The sequence below is a fragment of the Rissa tridactyla genome, chromosome 6 (assembly GCF_028500815.1).
Source record: "Rissa tridactyla isolate bRisTri1 chromosome 6, bRisTri1.patW.cur.20221130, whole genome shotgun sequence".
In the NCBI taxonomy this organism is placed as follows: Eukaryota; Metazoa; Chordata; class Aves; order Charadriiformes; family Laridae; genus Rissa; species Rissa tridactyla.
Genome location: NC_071471.1, coordinates 4103352 through 4124372, shown reverse-complemented (window position 1 = coordinate 4124372; position 21021 = coordinate 4103352). Strand labels below are relative to the sequence as shown.

Here is a 21021-nt window from a genome sequence, read left to right as displayed (position 1 = left end):
TTCGTTGAACTTGGCTGGCAAAGTACACATGGTGAACTGTCTAACCTTAAAATAAACATATTTAGGTAAAATATGATGTGGCCAGTCTCAATTCAAACTTAAAAATCAGTCAGACCGGAACACTTCATATGAGTTTATTTTTTTTGAAGTATCTGAGTTTATAAATCAGCATCTCTTGCTTGGGTGTAGAAATATGAAAGCTGTGTTTACAGCTGCATTTTCTCCTTGTTGATGTATAAGTGCTACTAGTTTGAGGGATGCCTGTAGGAAGGGTAAGCGGAGCTTTTCTGCAGCGAGACCTGCAGGAGTGCTGGGCTGACACCTGGAGCTCCTGAATTATGGTCGTGGATCTCGCATGCTTTCTTCTGCGACAGCTCAGTTGGCACATCTGCGCTGTTTCCTCTTGAAAACCCCAATTTGTATTTTTATCTTACTGTAGCTTTTGTTAGGAAGTTTTGTCAGCGAAAAGATCCTGCCTGTTGGGATTTGTTACTTGCCAAGTGAAATAAGATCTTGGATTATCTTGTTTTATCCTCTTTACTGTCTTCACTGGCTGCCATCCTGTATTTGCTTTCCAGATATATTGGGGGTGCGCTGAGGGGTCATCATTTCTGTTTGCTTTCCTAGCTGAGGTAGTATAAATCTCAATACGTATTTCTGAAATATAAAAATTGCATTTTCACTGCTGTTTTCTTTCTCCTTTTTAAAATATTGTGTGTTACTTCCAATGATGCAGAGGTTTTCCCATCTTGGTTTCTTTATCGTTTTAGCAGTATTGGTTTGTTTTCATCACTTCAAACACTAATAGAATCTACAGGAACAGTTTGCAAATGGCTTTGGGTCTGGAGGATACCTCTTAAAAATCCCTTTATACTTTGTGAATATCTTGGTATTTATAGCTTATCAGTTACTGTTTCTAACAGTAAAATGCAACTGTAGTGTATTTCCCTTTTGTGACTGTTTGCCCATAATGTTGTTGATAACATGTGGAAATCTTGTAATGAGTCAAAATTGGGAAAGTTGCGTGATGCTAACTAACTCATTTCATGGACTATTAATTTAATTTCAAATTTCGGACTGTAGGAAATATGAGGGTTGCTAGAAAGTCAGATCCTTAAGTTTCTCACCCTGAAGTCCACGCGTTTCAACTTCTCTTTCTTAAAAGCATTGTAGCTTTTTAGTCCAAGGGGGGATTTCTTCCAGAGAGGAGAAGGGAGGGAGTTCTTGTTTCCTTTGGGAGAGAGACTTCTCTCCGTCTCCTGTGTTTTGTGTACCTTACATGCTGCTTTCCATGTTGGGTCTCACGGTCATTATCTCCATACGGCCTCTGTTCAGGGCTCCATCAACCCAGCAACTTCAGGTTAAATTTTGTCGTTGAGAAGTGAAATGAAGTAGGTGAGGGTAGGTCCTAACCTGCATGATGTAGGCTTTAACTTTTCCATGGGCAAGTAAAAAGAACTAATGAATGGGTTTGGCTTCTCACATTTATCACTTAAAAACTCAATGTATGATATTATTTTTTCATTGTAGCTTAATAAGAGTAACTGTAATGAGAGAAAAGTGTGGTTGTGGCCTTTGAGATTTATTTCGTGAAAACAAATGTGTTGCTAACAAATTCATCAGATGAAAGGAAGTCAAATGTTCTGGGAAGAATCATTGATGTTATTAGCAGCAACACGTATACCACTTGCAGTTATATTTCCGAGCAGTTTTAGCTATGATTGAGTTCTGCAGCAATGAGGACACCACGCACCGTATGTACTCATCACTAGGGCTGTACCTTGGCTTTGGCAAAGCTCAAAGCTTGTGCTTGAGCCGAAGAATGACTTTCTGTGCACAATTTTACAGGTGGATCTTTGAGATGCCTACCATCCTCTCAAAACTTCAGATGTTTTCTTTGATTCTTTGAATAGTCCACCCAAATTGTCTTAGATCTACAGTTTTGCCTAAAAGGGAAATTTCCTTTTTTGTTTAGGCTATGGGTAAATCGGTAGTGATCTAACCTCCCCCACTTTGAATCCTACACAGCAATCTCTACTATTTAGACTAATGGAAGTAGAAAAACTTTAAATGAGAAGTAGCAGGTGGTGGCTGTTGCTGTGTTCAGCCGTCAGAGGGTGACTTGATTGCTTGTAGTGGAACTAAAAGTTGCATATTTTGAATATCTTACCGTGGGTTGTGATTGTAAAATCATGAGGTTTTCCTGCAGAAAGGTATTCTTGTAACAGCTACTCATAATCTGAATAATTTTCTTTCAAATGTGACACATCCTTAGTAGAAAATTTCTATTGTGTGTCACATAATCAGGTTGAATTGCTAATATTGCTTCAGTACTGCTGCTTCATTGTATCTCATTTGTATATTTGATTTGCTGGAAGTTCAAGCAAATAAAACCATTAAGTTACTGCCGTCTGGCTACCAGCGGAGCTACAGCTCTACTTTCGTGTTGACAAGGTTATTTGTAGAATAGCGAGACTCATTTTCTTTGACCACCTGTCATGTCCATTCATCACATGGCCATTGTATATGAGCCGTCCAATTTGTGCTTTCTGGTAACAGTCTAAACAGCATTTGTGAGTTAAAATCTGAGCATTTGTGATCTGAAATCTACTTCAGAAACCTACTTAGTGCCATTGTGATGGATGGTGCACTTTACTACTTCTCTATAATTCATCAGGCCCTGAAAAGGTGACACTGTTTATCCATCGCGGTGACAAGCAGGGCAGCCTACAGTTCTGGAGAGAACTGTCTAGTTGGTTTTGAAATAGATATTGGAGCAGTTATGTAAATAATACATTGTAGACTAGGTCAGTCTTAGGAAAAAATGACATACGTGAGACATATTTTTATTAAAACTTAAATATCAGCTACCTTTTATAGAGTTTAAACTTTTTGTCTGCTTGATGAAAACCGGAAAGCCAGTCTGGCCAGCAGAGCACATGCATAAAGGGAAATTACATTGCATCAAATGCATGCGTTAAAGCAGAACGTGTTGTCTAGCCAGTCTCCGAGTGAGTGTAGTGGGATGAATCTGAATGTGCTGCTCCCTGCCTTCATGGCGCGGGGTGGTCCGAGAGCTGTCACCGGTGGAGGGACGAGCTGGGGAGCCGTCAGCGAGAGGAGGTGTGTGTGAACCCCCCGAGACCCTGCGTCCTCCTTTCAGCACCGCGTTGGTAAGTGGTGTCAGCGTGGGCGCATATTGTAGCCCATCTGTTAACGCACACAGCGGTGATCCCCCGAGTGCAGCCAGGTGTAAGCGAGGACACGTCCTGGCTGGAAGCGTGGCAGGGGCTGGTGGTGCTCATGTCACCTGGGCGGTTGGTTTAAAGCAGGGTCTCCGAGGTCAGCGCAGGAAGAACCAAGCGTTCAGTTTTGGTGTCGCAGTGTTCGTCTGCTCTGTTCCCTTGTTCTTTAGCAACCATAAAGAGAAAAATCTTAGCAGATGTAATGGTTGGTGCGTTGGGACAGCATTCAAGGATGGCCTAATTAAAGCAAAATGAAGATTGTATTTACTTTGTATTCCCTGATTCTCTGCAGTTCTGCTTGTGTGACCTGATGTTTTCTCACCTTCCTTTCACCTTAAATTTATTCGCTCTCTGCTTTATGGAAGTGTTAAGGAACTTTTCACAATCCTAAATCTGCTTTAATACTCTAAACAGAGATACTTAGTGTCCTCTGTTATGTGGCACTGCCTCATAGTGGCATTGTCTCCAGTACCGTCTTCTTCCTCTTCAGGAATAACTGGCTCCTGAATGTACCAAATCCCTGTTGGTTCCTTTGCTGTTCCTCCACCTTTTCCTATATATTCTTTTCATTCAGGAACCAGGGGAGGGTGCAAGAACAGCACAAGTACTGGCATGTTCTTGAAATGGGAATGCATATGCAGGCAGGGATTTGATGGCTTCTTGGACAGAAATGAATTATCCCCGTCTCCGAGGTAGTTCTCCCAACACCTGACCACGTGTCCTTTGTACTTTGACCCCTCCTCTGTCCCTGTTCTCTGACTGCTTGGACTCCTCTGCTACATAACCTCACTTCCCTGCCTTCGTCCATGTTCCCTGACTGATTCTACCCATTTCTCTGTTCAAAGTGTCTGCTGATTTTAGACGTTTGTACTCCCAACTCAGCCAGTGATATCTTTGATTAGTTTTGGAAGGGCTGCAGGGAGCAGTCAAGTGAGAATGCCGACTGTTTGCCTCTATCTACAACATGCAGAAGAGATTCTCTACATCTGTTGATGGCATATCAGCCTGCTCCGGTTCATTTGTTTTGGTGACATTTTCTCAGCTAAATGAGAACCCACCGCAGAGATTAATGCAACCTGAAGCAATGCAAGAAGTACAAACCCATCTGTTAGGCTCACTCAGGGATCTTCCCACCATTCTTCAATCTTGGCAAGATGGGAATACGGGAAGCGTGACTCAGATTGCTGTCAGATCCTCTTTCACAAGGAAGGAGGCTGGCTCACTTCTTAGCAGATACCCCATTTTCTTATAGCTGTGCTGAGATGTCTCGTCTACCCATCCAGCCTCTTCTTTCCCTGGTCCTTCACTCTGCAGGAAGATGGGGTTTTTCAGCCTGGAGAAGAGAAGGCCCTGGGGAGACCTTCGAGCCCCTTCCAGTCCCCAAAGGGATCCTACAGGAGAGATGGGGAGGGACTCTTGAGCAGGGAGTGTAGCGATAGGGCAAGGGGTAGTGGTTTCAAACTGAAAGAGGGGAGATTTAGATGAGATATTAGGAAGAAATTTTTTCACTGTGCGGGTGGTGAGCCCCTGGCCCAGGTTGCCCAGAGAAGCTGTGGCTGCCCCATCCCTGGAGGGGTTCAAGGCCAGGCTGGACGGGGCTTGGAGCAACCTGGGCTGGTGGGAGGTGTCCCTGCCCAGGGCAGGGGGTGGCACTGGGTGGGCTTTAAGGTCCCTTCCCACCCAAACCATTCTGTGATTCTATGAAGATGGAAGTCTTCCTCTCCTCTACCACCTGTTCCTCTAATCTTTCCCACTCCTTGCAGGCTCCCCACTTGTCTGCCCTACTGTCCCCTCCCCTCTCCGCTGGGTCTTTACAGTCCTGCAGCACGGACTCCTTGCAGTACTTGCAGCTCTCTATATTTCTAGCTCTGCACCAAAAGTTACGGGTCCCCCTGGAGGGACAATGTGTGGGGAAATCCTTGACCCAACAGCTTTCTTTCATTTGGTTCGGTTTCATTGTGCTGGAAATGTGATTAGCGCACCCTTATTATCTTTTATCTTCACTCTAGCTAATCAGCGGTAATTGCCTTAACAATATTTCTGAATTAAGATTGGTGTCAGCGGGTTGGTTTTAGAAAATTTTAGAATCTTCCCAGGTTATTTTTATCCCTAGGCAAAATTGCCAAAGGAGCCTTCTGCAGCATGCTCGCTTGCACACGTTGGATTCCAAAGGCAGAGAGTGCATATAATTCAGATTAAACAATCACAGCATCTCACCCTAAGTCTTTCCGTCATTTTTAATGGCACATTAGTGCAAAATATCAAGCTAGAGGGAATCTTGATACATGTGTGCATTTAATTCTTTTAGGCACGCCAATTTAGTTCATTATTATCTTTATTAACATTTTCTAAAATTCCTTCTCTGAAGATACGGGTACTAGCTAAAATGAATCCCTAGCAACTGAAATCAGTTTGCAGATGGTTAGGGCTATAGGTTGAATAGCACATACACACAAATGAGAAGAATCATGCGATTTTTGTAACATTTAGACATTTTAGAGGAGCTTTATTTATCTTTTATTTATAGAAGAGTTTCTCAGAAACCTCTTCCACAAATAATCATAATTTAGACCACTGCTCTGCATACCAAGTAGGCACAGCAAATTTTCAAGACAATCTCACTAAGAATATGGATTTTAGAATAGACTTGACCTTTAAACAGAAAACAACATTCAACATTAGCTACAGCATAGCTGCCACTCCGTTATAATTACATAGAGAAAGCTGTGAAATGCAATGTGAAGGTTATAGAATTTAAAATTGCAGTCAAGGACTACGAAAACGATCATTGAAGAGATGTCCTGCAGAACCTCCTGTCAGTGTTCTGGCACATATCGCGTAACCATTCGTAAATAAAGTTGTACGGTTCCTTACAAATAATAGTAGTTCATCATGCACAAAAGCCTGGTTAATTTTGCTGCAAGATTTTTCTGTCATCGAAGGGCAGGGTTTCAAAGATGCAAACGGCTTCTGCAGCAAAACCTTTTGCTGTTTTAGAATTGCCAGTCAATACTGTACTAACTGTACTAATATTTTAATAATTAAATATTAGTAATGACATTTTAGTAATAACGTCATTGATAATAAATGAGGTGTTTTTTTTCAAATACACAGAAAGCAAAAGGTGAGGCATCCTGGTATCTGCGGATCTAACAGAGCGCTGAGCGCTTCCACGCCATTGCGCGTAATCAGCTAAAGGCATTTTTCAGCAAGGCCTGTAAAATATTTGAAAGGGAGCAATGTTGAACCATAAACATCATTCATATTCCAATTGCATGGGAAAAACTGGAGGGTGCAAACTTTGAGGACTTGGGAAATGGACTTGGGGCTTTATTTAGATTTCAGTGCAAGTAAAATTCCTACTGAAATGAATGGGAATTACATCATTTTTAACCAGAGTTGAATTCTGTCTCTTAGTAGCCACTGTGAGAGAATGCAAGTGGAAGTAACTTCTGTAAATGCATGGATATATTTTTCTCTTCAATTATTTTATTGTATAATTTAGACCTGGCAAGTTGCAATCACCTGTGCAGTTCAGTCGATACCTACCCAGTTACTCTTCTTTTATGCGCACTTTTTGTAATGGTATTTGGTGCAAACCTGAATACAAAGGTACCTTAAGTCAAGGGGAAATGTTTCTGCCAAATACAAGGCACATTTTGCTTAGGTAGTGCTATCTTATTGGCTCCCTGTAATTTCTTTTACATCTTCTTGGTAAATTTGAGCCTACCAACAACATACCTGTGTTTTTTCTATTTAAGTTTGCAAAACCAGTGTCCTCTGTGGAGGAGGAATTCCAAGCAAAAAGCTGCTGTTAGCTCTTTAGTTTGGGTTTTAGGGATCTTTTTCTTTTAAATTTCTCCAGTATTTTGCAGGTTTAAAACTGCCTTGAAAGAATCTTACCTGCACTAAAAACAAAAGCAAAAATTTCCTCCGACAGAGAGACTATAAAGCAAATATTATCAGCTTTTTAAAAATTGCTAGGATGAGAAAAACAACAAAAGAAACAACTGCAACTGATATAATGAGAACAATAACAAAAAAGTTTTGTATTTATATAATACTCAATCCTTGTCCCTAAAACTTTTATGTAACTTCATTGTTTAAAACAATGTAGTTTCACACATAGAATATAAAGAACTGTTTAAAATGCTACTCAGCTTTCTGATAGTTATGAGTGACCATAAAATACAATAGTGATTAAACTATTGCTTGTTCTCATTTTTTAGTTTATTTTTGAGGAAGAGGGACAAGAACTAAAACTTTTTAAGGAACATTAGCAGTACAAAAGCTTCTGTAGTTGGAGGCAGATGACGCCTATACGTCCTGTACCTGGACCATGGCCGTGAGATTCTGACCCTGCTGGTACCAGGCATCACTCGGTCATCCGTGAGAGTATGGGTTAGAAACTAGGAATAGAATTAGGAAAATACATTTGGGGGGAAAAAAAAAAAAAAAAAAAAAAAAAAAAGGAAGAACAAATCACTTTTATGACATAGTGCACTTGATTATTTTTGAAAGTAGAGAAAAAGCCTAAATAACGGTGGTGTCTCTTGTGAATTAGAGCTGGCAGCTGAAAAGAAGCAGGAGCCAACTATTTTTAATCTTTGATGCAGCGTGATAAATCTTATCATTTGAAGCTGCAGGAGTTTTCTCTATCTACCAATATAACTTTTACAGTCAATATTTGACAACATTTTTTTGAATCTTAAAAATTTATTTCTTCTAACATAACAATATCAGCTTATTGAATGCTTTTCTACAGGACTCTTTTTTTTCCTCATTGTTAAAATCTTTTTAATATTTTGAAATTAAAGTAACATTGAAAATCCAAAACAAGTCTGAAGATTTCCTGGCTGTGTTAAGAAGTGCTACTATGAAGTCCAAATACAATCTTCTAAAATGACCACTTTGAAAGAGTGTAAATAAGTTCTTACTAGAAAAGAAAAGTACGTGACAGGCTTTGAATGTGATCTGAACTAGTTGAGGCTAACGCTGCCATGATATGAATAATTTGGTAAGGACAGATTTTAACGGCTTGTCTGACTTCTTTGTTGAAGAATTTTGGTGTAAAAGAGCAAAGGATGAACCTCTCTAGAGACTGCTTTGAGGACTGCTATAAACCTGGACACGGAGCCTTCATAGTAAGAAAGACCAAAAAGTGAAGAAGGCCTCTCTAAGAAAACCCTTTGAAGCAAATGTCCTTTGAAAGCCTTTCAGAGCAGGATGAAAAACTCTGCAGCTGTGATACAGCTAGTTGAAAAAGAAAAATAAAAATACAAGAACTGAATTCTTAAAAATGTAAAGAAGAATAAAATAAATATATTTTAAAAAGACGCGGTTACTAACCATAGGTAAGGCTGAATTTGGTATCCAGGTGCGGTTGCCAGAAGTGCATTGGGTGCGTACGTGAACTGTCAAAATGCCAGCGCCTGTTCTCTGGCTGGACTAAAAGGTCCTGAGAAAAAGCTTTTGTTTAGATTTTTACTTTTAAGCTGGTTGGAAACACAGCGCTTCTGACTGTGCCCACCAGTTACAATCCCAGGAAAGAACTAGCTTTATAAATAATAAATAAATAAATAAAATCAGTGCAAACTAAACAAAGCTGAATTCTAGCTTTTTCTAGAATTAGGCATTCCTTGTTTTTTCTGTCTAATATGCTGTGTGTTCCGCTAAATACAAATAAATCTCATGTCTAACACCTCATGTAATGAATATTAGTTACTGTGTTTATCTCATTCATTAAAAGGGCCTTAATGTGAATTAGCCATGAGATACATCAGTTCTATTCTCATAATTATTTATTAAGTTCCTGCGCTCTGCGGTTCAAAGAGAAGGTGACTAATCAATCACCAGCTTGTGACGGGCCCAAGAGTAGGTGTGTGTGAGAAAGAAGATGCTTCAAGGAATTTATCTTCCTTCCACTGAATTACGTTGCCGTATAGAGTTAGTCTTGTCTCCTGGAAGATTCACAGCTTGGCACCGGTGGCTTTGAGGGGCAGACAGAGGTGAATGAGGGTAGCAGAGGTCTGGCAGCGGCTTCCACTACTAGAGAGCAAAGCTGCTTAAACATGCAAGAGAGCTCCTGCTGCGGTGTCATCCGGGAGAGGTGTTCCTCCCGCTGCAGGTCACTGCTTGCCAGGCACGGTCTTTACTTGGGGAGTATTTTAGAGGATGAAGTAGTATGAAAAGCTAGAAACTACGTTACTGCAAAAGAATCACTATATCATTCTTCTAGCCAAAATTTTTATTCTGAATTTTTTTTTTCGTGTCTTTGTCCATGTTGTCCTTTCATCCATAAAACTTTGACATCTTAAGGCTAAAAGAAAATATTCCACTCATGTAATGAAACAAACTAAAAGTCTAGAATGAGAAATCGTATCAGCATGGGCAGTGTTGGGCTCTGGATCCGATGGGTAACACTGACTCTTTCGGTTCAGGTCTTTCCCTGATGAGTTTATGGCTGCTGTCTTGATGCCTATAAAGTTGCTCTGCCTGAAATAAACTTTCATATTTTTTAACTTTTCTCTGCAGACAATGAAAGTAATTTCTTCGCAATATATAGTGTTTGTAAAGCGGGGACCAAAAATGTAAAAACAAATGAAGACGTATGGAGGGAGCCTCTTCAGTAGATGATACAACTAGTGAATATTTTTAATGATGAGCGTTGTGCATTCTTTGTCTTGTCTGTTGAATTTAGTCTCTTGTGTTTGTTGAAATTCAGGAAAGGGACCATTTGAAGGTGGACCGTTAAGGAAATTTCTGGTCGGATCAGAACGGATGAGAGCGCATACTGTCTTCCCTGATGCTAGTTTCGTTGTTGGTTGTTCAGCACCCCGGGGAGGAGAGGTTGTAATGAGGGAAGAGACAGAATTGAGTGCAGACTTCTGTAGTAACTGACAGTTCTGTAATAATGTCCCTAACTGCTTTTGTTGAAAACTGTACCATAAAGTACTATTGCTACGATAATTCTGAGCACTTCTCTACTGCTGCAAGGAGGCTGACCTGGATTCCAGGCTGTGTGGGAGATGAGGGAAGCTCTGTTCAGGTCCAGTCCCAGAGCTCTGGCCGAACTGCAGTGATGGAGAAGCTTTTGCATTATCGGTGAAATCAGCTGTATCGTGTCAGAGGTCAGATTACTCCTTCTTCCCCATCAAGTTGTCCAGATTCTGGTATCCTTTCAGGCTTTGCTGTACATTTTAGATAATGTCAATATTTTTCCGTCTTTCCTTTTGAGATACAGTTTAAGGAGTGGCGCTGTACAAGGTGAACAATTCCTTGGGCCCTTTTACAAAAAAAAACCAGTTTCGGTCTTTTGTACGGATTTCTTCTCTCTCCAGGTTTTTCCATTCCTGCTGAGAGTACAGGAACCAAGTTCACAAATTCTTTGTGGTGTTCCTGCCAACACTTAGCAGAGACAAATGATCACAATTTTAAATTTGAATGTGCAGTTTGGCACAATTCAGGAAAACCATCACCCTAACCTTTGGAAGGACTTAGGAGAAAGGCGAGCTACTGATAATGCTATAGCAAGGACAGCTGGCAGGGCCCTATCCTGAACTTCCATTCAATCCGTGCTGTTCTTCATAAAAATAAAATATTTTGAACGTTTGTTATTTTTGAAAGAAAAGATAAATGGTGCTGCCGTATAGAAACTTTTAGAGGACTAAGCGGTGCACAATACAGTATCACAATTAATGACCAAATGGCAATTCCAAAATATCGTGGGCATTTTTAAAAACAAAATTTGAAAGTCTGGAACAACAAAGAACTGGGTTTTCTTCCTGGTATGATTTTACCTGAACCACACACTGCATGTCTTTTGTAAGATAAGTCCTTTTTCTGTAATGTTAGGTGATGGAAAAATGCAAATATGTACTTGTTTAATCACATAGAGCTGTGCTGTTCTTACATACAGCCTTCTTTATCTTTGTCTTGCTCAATCATTTGGGCCACTTGAATTCATTCTTGCTCTAGTATATTCCCTATTTTCATTCGTGTCCTTTCATCCAAACGTATTTGTAATTTTAGAATGTATTTTCCCCCAGTCCTTTTTCTGAAGAGGTAATTCAGAGACCTGTACATCTGCGTAACGACTTAAAATGAGAGAATTCACATCAGATTGGAAAGACGTCGTTTTCCTTTTCACAACTGGTTGTTTGCTTCTCCGGGTTTGATAAAATGCCGCTGTACCCTCAGGTTTGTGTTCACAGCACTGTGTGGTTGGGCATCTCTCTGGTGGTGTTCAAGTGCGTGATGTTTGGCCAAGCAAGGGCTATGAGCACTCTGTGAAAGAGTATTTATTATACTCTGGAAAATAGTGTTCTCGCTGACATTTCTGCAAGTTCAAGTGTTCTCTCGATGCAGTGGGTGACCTCCTCTTGTACATGCGCGTGATAATCTGCATCTTTGAGGTTGATGGCCATTTTATCTTTCTGTATTTATGTACTTGAATAACAACAACTTTTTTTTTATGTGTTCGCATAGCAAGCGTGCATAGAAATACAGCCAGCCTACGTATTTCAGTACATTGTGCGTGCACTAGTATGAGAGTTGATGTGGAAACAGGCTTCTCATCCCATGAAAATAGTATTGTTTCAAAATGTGTTTAAAATTGTGGCAAAAATTAGAAACCTGGAAGTTATAAGGCTCTTTTCTAGGTATTTCTGTTTTAACACAGCCAGACTAACTCTATAAATGAAGCAGTTGAACTAAGTTGAAACTCTACTCTCTAGGAAATTAAGATATCAAATGTGTTATAGTTATAATGAAATATTTCCATTTTATTTCGAAAGAATCAAAAGCACTTCCATGTGACATTTCAGTTGACGCGCATTCTGTCTTTGAGAGACAATGTTTGCATTTGCAGGACGTTGTTCTTACGGCCTGTGGTTTCAGACAGGAGATTGCTTTCCTTCTCTGGATGCGTAGGTGCAAACTGCTGTTTCACTGGTTTTCACGTTGAGCCTTTGAACGGCTTTTTCCATTCTCCTGCCCAGCTGAGATGGAGAGATGGATCCTTCCCTACAATTGCTGGCAGTTTCTGCTGCAGCCTGCAGAACCGATTCGTGTATAAAGTGCTTCCAGGCGCCTTCTGTAAGGTACAGGCAGCCTCTCTAAAGACTTAATGGCTGTAGCTGCTAGAGGAGGGAATGCCTGGGTTTGATTCGGTACGTGATGAAAAGGCCGTTGAAGGAGGACAGTCTGCACCTCCAGATGTTTTGCTTTCGTTCCTCCGTGTCACTGCAGTCCCGCATTGAGAATTTGTTGAGTTCTGACACAGTGGGACAGGATTCTGACATAAAGCCATTTCAGTGAAAATTTCCAAGCCAGGTTTAAATCCCACCATTATCATTTACTGTGTACATACGTGGCTTATGATTTGTTTTTTAAGATGTCACAGTACAGCTGAACGGTTGTGTTTGTTTTGTTTAGTTTATCCTCAGTCTGTAATTTGTAAATGTATATTTGCATGAATAATTACCCCGAGTGAGCTAAAGGAAGTAGGCTGGCAAATACAGAGTACTCTTTCTGCTTAGGAAAGGGTGATCAATGTGACTTTATGCTTTAGAGACTAATGCTACTAAATATCTTTGCAAGTAACTCTTACAAAGAGGAGGATATAAATAATACTAAACGCACATAAGAAAGAATCATTAGAATTTAAAGTTTTGTCACTAGTGAGCTTTGTGAGATGACAAATAATCAGCATCACTTAACGAAAGTTTAAAATAATAAAATTTCTGATAGGATTTTTGGCCTCAAATTGGTATCGTGTCCTTTAGTGTTTTATAATTAAAATGACGTTCTTAGAGGCTTTAAAATAAATAAACATCAATTTAATATGGCTGAAGAGAAGAATGTTTCATTTCAGAATACCTGACAAACTAGATTTGCATTTACATCTAATTGGAAAAGATGAAAAAACTAGGTTTGTTGATTGGATATCTCACTGGATATCATGGAGTTATACTCAAATATTAGTTTTGCCTTCTGCTTAAGGGAAACTGGAAGAACGTGATTGGGGACAGAGAGGGAGGGAAGTATGAATGAACTAAAAGAGGGAAAAATAAAGTTGAAAATAGATATAAAAGGAGGAGTCAGCGGGATGAGTGTTATCAACAGGGAACTGAGCTATGTCAGCCGAGATTTATCTGGGGCTCTGTAACCATAAAACACAGAAGAGGTTCTTTTCTGTAGGCTATAAAAAGGCTTCGATCTTAATTCAGTCTCCCTGGGAGTTTGTAAGGAAAAAACCCCAAACTGCTATAAGCTGTAAAAAGCAAGCAAGGAAACAAGTTAAACCTCAGTTTCTTTCTAAAAAGGATACTGGAGCAGCAAAAGCAACCTGTAGGAGAAGCTTGGGCAGAGCCCTGCCTGGAATGGAGCTGTGTTAGGGGGCAGATGGGGTGGGGGAAAAGACAGGGGTAAAACCTGTCTGGGACTGAATTTGGTCTGCAAGGCCCAACTCCCTCAAACTGAGGTGAAGGGACATCTTTTTAAATTCTTTTTCTTTGGTACAACTTACAGTTCTAGCTGCCATTGTAATGCAATTATATGTAGTAGAAGCCGGGCACAAAGAATCCTTTTTGACTGTAAGCCGACACCGCGAGTCACGTTGAATTATTCTGGAATTTTGTTGTAGGAGTAGGAATATTGAAGTGAAAAAAGAAAACCCCTGTAGAATAGGTGCTAACAACCACGAAGAAAAAAGTGTCATGAATCTGTTTGAAGAGGAGTGTTTGTAGGTAAAAACCACTAGTGATTTACGGACCAGTTAGTTTTTTAGTGACCCCACACACTCCTATCTTGCTATGTGGAGCAATATCCAAGTTCTGTGATTTAAATCTGCCCAGACATCGTTGGTCGGGTGCATCTCTTAATATTGTAATGGGGCAAAATCAGCTTCAGTTAATGCAGAGCTGTAATGATTTGCTTTTTTGGGCTCAGACAGCGTGTTCAGATCCACATGGCACAAATCATCTCTTTTTGGCTGGCCTCAGACGGTTGCTTGGAAATACATAAGGTTATTATTTTTCAAGGCATAAGATTATTTTTCTTGTTCCAGTTTTCTAATAAGACATAAGAAGAAGCTCGAGGATAGGGAACCCTGTGCTACTAGAAATAGAGTCTGACTAAGTAGAGTCCACATTTGGCCAAGAAGGTAGGGGAATTTCCTTTCAAGTATTACAGTTTAGACATTCATTCACAGGAAATCACAGAGGCATTTCCGTGTAATTACCCCAAATGTATCCACAAGATTTCTCAGACATTTTGGGAATGGCCAAGTGTCATAGGACACACAAAACACTGTAAGGAATATTTGCTACCAGAAGACAGCGTGCTTGGATTTTGAGGCCTGCCACAAGGCCCTACACCAAATTTTTCATAAAGAAATTAGAAAGTGGAAAGCTCACCAGGGGATTTCAAAGATAGTGTTATTTTGAAATTGTTGTGAGCAATGGAGTAGGATGTTAGCATGAAAACTGAGTTCTAAAGAAAGGAGTTTTTGTTTTAGAGCAATAGCAGCTCTAAAAGAAATTATTCTTTCATGGGAAGAAACCCCCAGGAAGTCTTCTCTTAAAAATTACTCTCAAATTCTTTCCTGCTTTGTTTCTGTCTTGTGTCTGACTTGTCTTTATTTAACTAAATGTTGAATTATACCCTTGGTCATGCGTTCTCAGGTCTTTTCCTCCTCTGATAATGCTGAGCCTAGCAATATTGAACAAAATAAAACTTACTGCACTTGCACTTGGCTTCAGCGTGTCCTAACCACGAAGGAACAGACTGACTGATCCCACGCATTCCGGGTGCCGTGACTGTAGAAGAAATCAATAGTTGGGCACATTACTTTCTTAGTTGAACCTTCAGCTCTCTATTTGAACTAGAGGCAGCCTTCGGATGCGTGCCACAAAAGACCAGGCTGGACGGGGCTTGGAGCAACCTGGTCTAGTGGGAGGTGGCCCTGCCCAGGGCAGGGGGTTGGAACTAGCTGATCCTTAAGGTCCCTTCCAACCCAAACCATTCTGTGATTCTGTGAAAACCTACAAACACAGAAGGTGTCTGTCTCTGTCCCTCTTCTTGTCTGGAACCAAGTGAAGGACAAAGTTTGAAAGATGACTGTGAATATTAGTATGTCTGTAGAAAGACAGTAAGTATATGAAGGATGGCTGTGGCTGTTGATTTTGTCTCTGGTGTGCTTGGCAGGACAGGGAAGGAGGGTTGGGTGATGGCAATCCCAGGGAGACAGCTGTGGGGCCCTGATTACCAGAGGGATGCATTTGGCTGAAAGAGTAGCAGCAGCTCCTGTCAGAAAGCGTAGCAGGGTTTACACCAACACATGATTTGGCATTCTTGGGCGCCACTCCGTTATCTCCCCTTTTCTTTCTTCCTTTTCTCTAATTTTAGAGAAGAGCTGGCTTTATGTTTGTGGCTTTCTCTGCGTTTGTTGATGTCCAGCTTTGATCTACAGCCAGCTTGAGTTTACTTTTATGCTCTGCTGAATGCTGCCTTCAGCCTCAATTTCAGAGCTGTGCAAATAAATTACAGTGAAGTGTTTAATTAAAGTTAGCCTCACGTCCCGATTGCAGACTGCCGTCTTCTCAGATACAATTTGCAAATATATTTTCGAGTTTTTACTTAAGGCAGGATGACTAGTTGAAGGTTATTTACTTGTGATTGATCATGCATTGAATGTTTCTGTTCCTTTTTTGCGTGAAGAACCTGAAAATAGTAGCTGAATGTTGAAGGAGACATAAAGGGCATTGACTTGAATGAAAGAAGCGGATGTAGTAATCCTGAACAGTCGTGGAACAGAGGGGTTGATATTTCTAGAATTACATATGTGCATTCTGGAGAAATTGTCTTAATTCTACGGAATAAGCAATCCTAAATATATCGTATACATAGCATTCAATATGGAGTTTTTTTCAAGACTTGGAGTTTCTTTAGGTCATCCATTTCTGCCACTGGTGGGTAGGTCAGACCTGTCGGGAACACGAGTTTGACTGTGCTGCTGAACACTTTCACAGCCGCAGCGTCTACGGTCCTGACCTCATGAATAGTTTGTGTAGAAGCTGCTCATTAATATGAGTCAACAGGTTGGTGTTTGATAAAACATACCCATAATTTGAGGTTACTGAACTGTGGCACTAACAACAGGTAACATTAAGAGGAGACGATTTTTCACCACAGCTGTTCTAAATGCTACTTTTGGTTTTGGCATAAGTTTATCCCTTTTAGATAAGATTTCTTTGAGATTACTCACTACTGAGCTTAATGTATTCTCTTAAGAAATAATAGTAAAATTATTTGCTTGGGTGTGGTGCTTTTCCACCCTGGGTTTCCCAGCCTTGGTAGCTAGAGCAGATGCTCTAAGAGCTACCTTCTTATCTGCACTGACTCCGTCTGCACTTTGGTGGTTGTGAGAAACATCCCTTCCTGGCTGTACTGCCCTTGAGTTTGGGGTTTTTTTGCCTGTGGGTTTTTCCCTTAATCTTTTTCCTGCCTTGTGTGTCGCTGGAAAATCAGCCACCATCGGGCTCTTAGCCGGTGTATCGGATGCAGATGTATAATGCCGTATTAAATTCCTTTCCTCATACAAATCAACTGAATGATAACAATGTAATATGACAAATATATTTCCATTATTATTTTTGATCCGTTTAACTTATCTTTTTTTTTTTTTTTAAATTGCCTCAGCATTTGCAAGGAAAGGAAAGTTTTAAAATAGTATTCAGCATCTTCAAGACCCCAGCTGCTGCCTACTTCATACAGTTATTAATACTTTTCCAAGACCTGTCTTACACTTTTTCATCCATGACTGAATGAAATATGCTGCTTTATTCTCTTTCATTTTGGAGATAAGTAGAACAAATTGCAAAAAGATCCTTGATTGTGTCAATTGTGGCATTTTTAGAGTGCTTGTTTTTTCTGGTTTGGGGGGGATTTTATCATAGTTTTTAAGATAGAGTGTTTACAACTCATTGAGCATCATCTTGGGACTTAGAAACTAATAATAAGTCTAACATAAAATAATTACTTCTTCTAAAAATGTTTGTTTTATTACCTACCCCTACTTCATTTCATGCATGGGGGAATACTACTGAACTCCATGTTGCACATTGCAATTTGTTCCTAAATAGTCGTATCTTTCAAACAGCATAGCGTGAAACAATTCGAAGAGCAAGTACCTGATTCAAATGGCTAAAACAACTCATTCTTTAGCAGTTTCCCAGTTTCAGGGTAAGAGGATTTACCCTTTTCTATCTGAACCCAGTACACAAATGCTCTTTTTCAGCATCTGATAAAAGGATGAGTTCTCTTTTGGTTTTGAACAGAATTATCCTACCAAAGGAAAGTAGTTTATCAAATAGGGGGCGTTGGGGGTGGGGAATTTTGCTTTTTTTAAAATTTGGAATGTATAAAATGAGGGTTATGTCATGTAAGCATTTCTAAAAAATAAAAAAGAAGGAATAGAAAAATTAATCTTTATTCATTTTCGGAGCTGTTAGGAACGTTGTGACTAAAAGAGCACCGTGCAATATAAATAGACTGTTGACTTCTCAGTGGATTATTGAGAGGGTAGCACTCTTTGAATTCAACGGGATTCTTTAACATTATTTTAAAGGTGTATTTTTTCAATATTTCTTATTTTATCCTAGAAGTATAGGGTCCAATTAGTTGAGCCCCAGAGTATTAAATAAAAACAAACCTGACTAAGCTAGTGTTGCTGTACTACATTTGACGAGACGTTGTTACCAAGCAGTGCAAATATTTTGCTTTTTATTACAAATTTTACTAAGGTATTCAAGTGTAGAAGAAAGGAAGGAGTAGGAATAATTTTTAAAATAATTTTTAGAATTTAATGTTTCGCTATTAGTTTCTGGATTGTACTGCCAAAACGTTACGACTTTGTTCTAAACTCCTCCAGTGGGTTATTGACTCTGGGAGAGGAGGAGCCATGTGTAGTTTTACTCAAGAAGATTTTTTTTTTTCCTCTTTTTTTTTTTTGTCATTTTAACCAAAGTTAGATCTGAGATTAGCCATGCAAACTTCCAGCTGCTAGGCTAGGTGTGATGTTACCAGGATGTGATAACGTACTTTGGTAGACACATGCGATATTTTTACCCACGGTTCCTAAAAAGGTAAAATTAAGGGTCAGAGATTTGCGATGAGAAGAGACCCACTTCGAAGTTACAGTGAAATGTAAGTGTGCAAGTGCCCCTACGGTTGGACAGTAACAAGAGGCTTAGGTCATACTTATTTTTAGGCAAGTGCAAAAAGGAGAGACTTCTAATATATTGAGCTTTGACACATCCTTCATGTGGAAGATGTGCAATGAAAGCACAGGTAACTCTTTGTTAGATTACACCCAGCTGCTTTTTCATTTTGTAATGACTTCTTACATGTACTCTCAATGTATGAAGGTATTTAATAGCTTTGGCATTGGGGCTTACTTTTAACATTTGGAGCAAAGAACGTGGTTTGCAGAGTGTTTGGGGCAGCAGGGAGTCAAGTTCTGGTTCTCACATAATTAAAAAATGAGCTGTGCCTTTGTAGGGCCTTTTATTCAGCTCGTTGTTGAGCTCGTATGTTGCCTGGGAAAGACCGGTGAGTAGCTCTTGAAGATGCAGTTTGCATCCATAAATTAACTAAGAAACATCCAAGGGCAGTTGCTAAATGCATTAATAATTGTGCAAACATGTAGTTGTGTTGTTGACGGAGCGGCGGATAGCACCCTGGAGGAGCAGCTAGCAGAAACGACGGGAAGAGAAGCAGCACATGAATGTAGATGGGCAGGGATGGCATTTTCACGCAGGCATACTGTAGAAGCAAATGGTTCGATACTTCGTTATGTTATATCTTTGTGTATTGATTTTGCCTCGGGAAAATTCAGTGTAGTTTCTCTCACGCAAATGATGAAAGCTCTGATTTTTGGTTTGCTTGAGGGTAAGTGGGAAAGGCATTGGGTCCAAAGGAATTAGATTAGAGATCTCCCCAGAAATCAACCTAGATATAACCTCTCAAGCCGTAGGACTTTTGATACTCTAATATTGCGCAGAAGTGTATCCATTGACATGTCTGTAGGTACAAATAAAAATAAAGCTGAGATCTACAGAATGAGGTAAAATTTGTGTGAACTTCAAGGAAGTACAGCGGTTAATACCCTTTCCTCATTTGAGGTGATCTCTTCATGACCAGGGGCATCAGATTAGGTAAAATGTAAAATAGCTTCTGTTAATATAAATCTTCTTCACTTGATTTGATCATACTTCTCACGTATGATGGTCACATAGGAAAAAAAATTGTATTGGATTTCAGCCTGTAGTCACCATTTGAATTTTCTTACAAAATAGTTTTCAAGTTCTTTTAATATTAAAACCCCCACATATTTCAGAAGACACTGTATGAGGTGCAAGATTTTCTGTTCCTACGTTTCAGTATTTGGTGTTAAATCTGATGTTTCCCTGTTTCAGAAGCGTTTTATAACTTTGGCTGACCTTTCTCAATACTTGGTTTATACGGCACTGATGACATGTTAGAGACTTAGAAACCTGCTAACTTTAAAATTTAAAAGAATACATTTAAGGAGACAGGAACCTTGGCAAAATTTTTGTATGATTTCAACTTAAATGTTGAGGTGCAAACTCAGACAAAATATTCAGATACAGTTCTATAAGGATAAACACTTTCCTGAAATACTCGTGTTCAGGAATCAAGTAAAATTTCACACATCCTACGTATCCAGAACAACTGTTGGTGGAATTTAAACAGTTTGGGTAGAGATGCCCAAAATCAGAACTGTCGCCTTTGGCCGTGAGTCCATGCCTAAGCTACCAAAACTGAACTGAAAGAGAAACTTTGCCATCTTGTACTGCTCCTCTTATTTTAATTTTTAAACACTCATGTAATATTCTTGTGTCTTCGTGTATTTGTGTTTTATGTGAACTCTCTGTGTAGGGATTTAGAGGTTCCCAAATGTCCTTGGTGGTGTCCTGAGAGCTTCATGACATTCTAAAATAACAGCGTACAAGACTGATGATCTTCGTAGTTGGTCTTCACTGGAATTTATTGCTATGAATGTGTGAGAAAGATGCCCTTGGTCATTCTTAAATTATATATATGTATATAAAATACATATTTTTATATATCTATCTAAAATCCTTGAAAGCACATCTTGAAGTGTTTCTCCGTCACTACCAATGCTTGACGCTTAATAATAACTTAGACCTTTACTCCGTATTCTTGCAACGTCCTAACTGAAGAGCTGAAGATCTTCATGCTCTAAACACTTTTAATTTAGTTGGCAATAATTTAAAAATATGTATTAAGAGAAAATTTTACATGTGAGAGCAGTGTAGTTTGTTATCGCTGTGGTTATCCGAGTGTAATACTCGGATAACTGATGGATTATAAGAAAATACTTCAGTAGTTCAGGTAAGGCTGCTTAGGAATCATATAAGAGCACGTAATAAAACTGCATGTTGGTAGAGTATGTATTATCTGTATGATTTTGTAAGTGACCAGTATAATCATTCACTCATTTTCTGAAATGCTTTACAAGACTCTGATTCCTTTTAAGAAAAAAAAAAAAAACAGAAGTGAATTGGTATCCATTACATGGTTTTAAATATATTCCTGTAGCTAACGAAGGGAAATTCTCATCACAGCCAGCGCCACTTCTTATAACCACTGGCAAAAAAGCATTGGGTTTTTATCGCAGCTGTTGAATTGTGAATGAAAACTGGAAAGATATAACTCTATCTGTCAGATT

The 21021-nt window shown here is 39.5% G+C and overlaps 1 protein-coding gene across 13 annotated transcripts in view; it reads left to right on the top strand.

The window, feature by feature from the left end:
* NAALADL2 (N-acetylated alpha-linked acidic dipeptidase like 2) overlaps positions 1–21021 on the top strand; it is a 647972-nt gene that overhangs the window by 253051 nt on the left and 373900 nt on the right. The gene's annotated exons all lie outside the window — the stretch shown is intronic.